General features: G+C 40.7%; 1 protein-coding gene and 1 long non-coding RNA gene across 2 annotated transcripts in view; one reads left to right on the top strand and one right to left on the bottom strand.

The window, feature by feature from the left end:
- LOC101855787 (Y+L amino acid transporter 2) overlaps positions 1 to 5,417 on the bottom strand; it is a gene marked incomplete at its 3' end in the record, with an annotated part of 34,481 nt that overhangs the window by 25,618 nt on the left and 3,446 nt on the right.
- Positions 1 to 5,417, top strand: part of LOC118477596 — a 12,496-nt gene that overhangs the window by 3,615 nt on the left and 3,464 nt on the right. The gene's annotated exons all lie outside the window — the stretch shown is intronic.

The following is a 5,417-nucleotide window of genomic DNA, read 5'->3' on the forward strand; positions in this document are numbered from 1 at the left end:
AAGATACAACAAAGGGTTTGCGATACATATCAAGATACATATTGAATACATGTCTTATAGGAAGTGCCTATTTGCAGCGCCGCGTTGTGATTAGCTCCGGTGCTTAATAAAACGCAGCGTTGCGATTAGCCCCAGCGCTAATTAAAACGTCGTGAGTTAAATATTAAGCTTAATCTACCTTTTGTTGTTGGAAGTTCTGATGGCGAAATTGACAGCGCGTCTGCGTTTAAAGTCAAATAACTACTTTATGAGCGTGGGTTCGAATCCAGCTACTGGAAGTGTGTTTGTTTTTTTCTTCTTCCTCCCCTGTAGATCTAGTGATGAAGCATGTACATTCTGGTTTTGTCCCCAAGAGGAGCTTTTACCTACAAAGTAGGCCTTTTCTTTTTCTCTTACCAATTTTGGCCTGGTTAAAGTTCAGTAGTGGCTTTCCTTGGTCTGTGAGTCTAATTTTCATTAGAAGAAGAAAAAAAATCCTAGACCGGGATTCGATATCACGCTTGGAAGCACTGAACATTAGAAAACGTAGACAGCTTTCATACTACTCCTTACGTTAGAGAACGTAAACTCTACCCCCTGCTAATTAAAACGCCGAAGCCTAGATAAGGCGACGTCATGTGTGATGGCAAAATATAAAGTGCACGCAGAGATAGGGCCTAATATTTCTAGATCTAGGTATTGTATGAAGACACTGCGGACAGGAAAGAGTGGTTACGGAGACGCACCGTCTTGTTATTGTTATCCAGGCACAAGACTACTTAGGTGCAAACAATGTCAGAAACAATTGTTAGATCTAGATCTAGTCTAGATATAGATCTACCCAATATTGATCGGATTAAGACAACGCCATACAAAAAGGAGTCAAATCCTAGGAAATTTATCAAGATACTGAGAGAGCTTCCACAATTCAGGCAGAACTACAATTTTATCATTATAGAAAGGATGGCTATTAGTACGGGCGTTTCAAATAGCATCTGAGCTATTCAGGACGCGGCGTTTCAAATAACATGGAAGCTAATTAGAACGCGGCGTTTCAAATAGCATGGGAGCTAATTAGAAAGCGGCGTTTCAAACAGCACAGGAGCAATTCGGAACGCGGCGTTGCAAACAGCGCCTGCATTTATTATATTTTCGTTTTGTTCAACAAGCATGACTTCCTCGACAGTTGATTTAACTTTTTATTCGGTTACTCACTGAAAACTGCACCTATAGCAAGCACTCTAACGAGAAATCGCACACTTTTCGTAATGTCGTGTCGTGTATATAGCAGAGTCAACTACTACAAAATTATTATTTGACGAACCTGACCAGACAACTTATTATGGAAGAGCGCCTCTTTTCACCGGAGGTGCCTATTTTTGTCCTTGAAACGGAGCTTCCTATCTGTACAGCATGGCGCTCATTTTTTTTATTGGTTTGAAAGTGTGCCTCCTGGATCCGTGTGGTTCCAAAGTGCTCGTTTTTCTGGAGGGGTAGTTTTCTGACAAGACATTATATTTCTTGACCTAAGATGGGCCACTACACGAGCTTTATGCGTGCAATCTTTATGTGGTAACCAGGGCCTCACTTACCATACATGAAACACAACCCGGCTTTGATTTGGTCCCTTTTAAGGACAGGCGGCTAACCCAGATTTCGGGGGTTTCCCGAAATCTTAACCTACACCAAAGTGAGCTTTGCCGTACCCACAGGAGGAGTTCCGTTTCTTTGGTGTGTATATTTGTTTGGTTATAGAGAAAACTCTTCTTGTCTTTTAAAGAAACTGAACAAGGGGCAAAAAATGTACCTTCAATTTTCTCAAAACAGCATTTTTGAGATAGCTCCCTTGGGCTTAAAGACGACCATTTTACACTTGACAACATTTTGAATATTATGTTTCATTACCTCTGATTGATAGAAAATGTATGTTGTCCCCTTTAATCAAACTAATTCAGATCTTCACTGAGGCGGCGGTCAGGGGGTGCTTTACACCACATGCGTATATCTATTATCTTTCCTGTTAAGACTGCTCTCTTATCGGAAAGAATTCTTTAATGAAATAAATGTTCATGCTTGCTTTAGACCTTGCTTTACATGTTTGTTTCAAATATGTTGTCATTACATCCCTGTTACAGAAAATATTCAACTCAGAAGTTGATTATATTTATTACTACTTTTAATTTTTTTTTCTTAGAATGAGCGTATTTTGTTTGACGAAACAACAGGTACCTTCATTTTCTTTTTCGTTCGAAGTCATAAACTTTTCAAATGGACTACAATTTTGAACAAACTGACAGTGCTCTGTAGCTAAATTGGGTGAACGTATTGTGCCTGGGTGTAAAGGCCACACACGATTAACTGATAAGATGGCAAGAAGGAATCATTGTCCAGTAGAGATGATAAAGATTACAAAAGTGCAGGGGGAAAAATGTGCAGCCTATGATGAAATGTATTTACAAATTATGTCATGCTAGTCTCATGTGACATTTTTCTTATCTGTTTCCTCTCGGAGATTTATTCATTTGGCTTCTGGGGTTTGTTATATAGGGCAGGATAGACTTAGTTTTCCCCCTTACAAATGTGAACACAGCAAGTCGAAACGGGACATAGGAAGACCAAATGTGACATGCAATTTCAAATATAAAAGGGCGCTTATAAGGACTAGCGGGTTATCCAAGATTTCGGGGGATTCCAGAAATCTTGACCTACACCAGAAGTGGGCATTGCCCTACCTATAGGAGAAGTTTTGTTTCACTGGTGTGTATATTTGTTTGGTTATAGAGAAAACTCTCATTGTCTTTTAAAGAAACTGAACAAGGGGCAAAAACTTTACCTTCGATTTTCTCAAAACAGCGTTTTTCGGGATAGCTCCCTTGTGCTTAAAGCGACCAAATATAGAAAGAGCAAACTTGCACGTAGTGGGTTCAAATGTGAAAATTGTCATTTCAAAAGAGAATGTGTGAAGAACAAAATGTAGCATTGCAAGTGCAAAGGTGACAAGGCTGTAAAAGGTTTCAAAACAACAATGTCTCCACTCCCCCTCCTCCTCCTCCTGCTCGTCCTCCTCGTCCTCGTCCTCCTCCTCCTCCTCCTCCTCCTCCTCCCTCCTCCTCCTCCTCCTCCTCCTCACCACCATTCTCCTCCAATAGAGACACTGACTTGAGTTGATTTGAAGCGAATGAATCAATGGAAAAATATCTACTATAGTCCGGACAACACAATATGGACAACTTGTCGACCTCATTACACAGAAACTATTTGGCGAATTGTCCTGATTTTTTGCATGTGCCTGCGAATTCCAAAAAACCCCCTAAAATATCTCGATTTTGGTGCATATACGACAAATATAAAGAGGAGTTTTCCGTATAATCATTAGTATTTAATTACAGTCTGCGCCGGGATTTTCAATTAGAACAGGAACTGTAGTTCAGTGTTAGTTTTTTGTTTGTTTTTTAAAATCATTTTTTGTTTAACTGACTGCATGTGTCGCAAGACTGAGTTATTTTCAGTCCAGAGGTTAGTGGGTGACAGTGGGTTTATTTTGATTGACCCATTGTACAATTTCTTTCATATCTTCTGTCATTGAGATCGCATTCGTTTCAATTTGCTGTCACATTTTCATTAATCACCATGTTAGATTACTCAGTTTTTAAAGAAAAAATCGTAGCCTTAAAACTACTGAACTATTTCAACAAAAAAGCTGATCGTGGCTACCTCTTTTAATTGATAACAAATTCCGAAGAAAGGACAAAGCATGTATGTGTAAAAGGGAAAAGGGGGGGGGGGGCAGTGACAGGCCCATAAGCGCTTCAAATATAGCACTCTGTGGACTCACGATTTTGGGTTTGACCAAACTGTACCCCCCCCCCCCCTCTGTAATTTCAGGCTTAACTCCTGCAACGACACCCTTTATTGTTATGGTTTTAGCATAGTGCCGTGCTTGCTATAAAAAGTGCGTGGTGTTGAGATTTTTAGTTTTAGTAGAGGTTTTTACGGCGCTCGCAACTGCATAAGGTCATAAGAGCGCCAGAAGATTAGAGGTGTTACAAGAGAGTAGCAAACATTAAAAAGAAGAAGGGGAGATAAGAATGATAGATGTTTGATAGGAAAGAAGAAGCAAACCACACCAGAGCACCCACCAACCACCCATAGTGTTGAGTTTAATAAAAAATTATTTATTAATGATTATACAGACAGCACCTCATTATTTTTGTCACACATGCACAAAACTTGAGATTTTTTAGGTCTTTTAGAATTCATAGGAGCATACAAAAAAATCAGAGAGATTCATCTTTCAGATTTGGTGTAATGAGGTCGAAAAGTTGTCCTTTTTGGTGTTGTCCAGACTATAACCAAAGTCTACTTATTGCTTTTCTGCACTACAAATAACCAAACCAAAGAAACACCTCACCTCACCCAAGTACATGAAATATAGGAAAACTTGAAATAACATGAACTCGTCTTGGTTCCCAAAGCAGGCAGGCAAAATCGGATACTTCTGCACACCCCTAAAACAGCTTGCATCTTTGCAGCAGTAGCAACATCGACTCCTTGTTCCGCAATTTAGGTTAGGGTTGTCATCATTTCTTCGTAGTGCTTACTCAAGAGCAGGTCGCAAACTTTGCCCCGTGTTTTCTTTGTCTGTGCCCTCTTTATACCAATTGCATTTGAGCAGAAATTGAGAAATGGGGAGAAAGGAGGAAAAAAACGGAGACCACAATTTTGAAGACAATTGCAGGTTGGCTGCTTGCCTATGATCAGGTGCAGTAACTATGACGAAAATTGCATCCACCGCAGGTCAACTGTCATTCCTCCTTCAGAGTTCATGAATCATGAGGCCACCATCAACATAACTCAAAGCGAATGTCATTGACAAGTGTGTTCCACGTCGGCCTAGGACGACATGCATAGCTCTTGTCCCTTGGCAAAATCATTCATGGGTTAGTTTCATCAACAGGTTTATGCCTTATTCATGATTGTACGTGTGGATTTGCATACGCCATGTTGATACATGATGCAGATCCTAGGTGCAGTCGGAATTAGTTCAAGCAAGTGTGCCTTCATGGTGCCCAGGAGCCTGTCAATAATTGTGCTGATGGTTGTCCTGTTTACTTGACAAGCTTGTGGAAGGCCAACTGAATGCAGGTGTTTTATGCCCCCATCGACAAAATTTAGAATTTAGAGACGGGCTTTCAAACCTGCATGTCTGGGTCAATCCGGACTGAGAGGGAGGGATACATCATCCTAGCAGAAAGACCGAGATACTCGATAAAATTCGCCACAAGCACACCACACCCACCCCATTCGGAATCAAACTCATCAAACTCATACCTCTGCATGCGACAGCGAAACGCCGAACCGCTACATCACTACTGCTGCTACTTACTGCTATTACTACTGCTGCTGTTGTTGTTGTTGCTGCTGCTGCTGCTGCTGCT

Source organism: Aplysia californica, unplaced genomic scaffold (genome assembly GCF_000002075.1).
Source record: "Aplysia californica isolate F4 #8 unplaced genomic scaffold, AplCal3.0 scaffold00151, whole genome shotgun sequence".
Taxonomy (NCBI): domain Eukaryota; kingdom Metazoa; phylum Mollusca; class Gastropoda; order Aplysiida; family Aplysiidae; genus Aplysia; species Aplysia californica.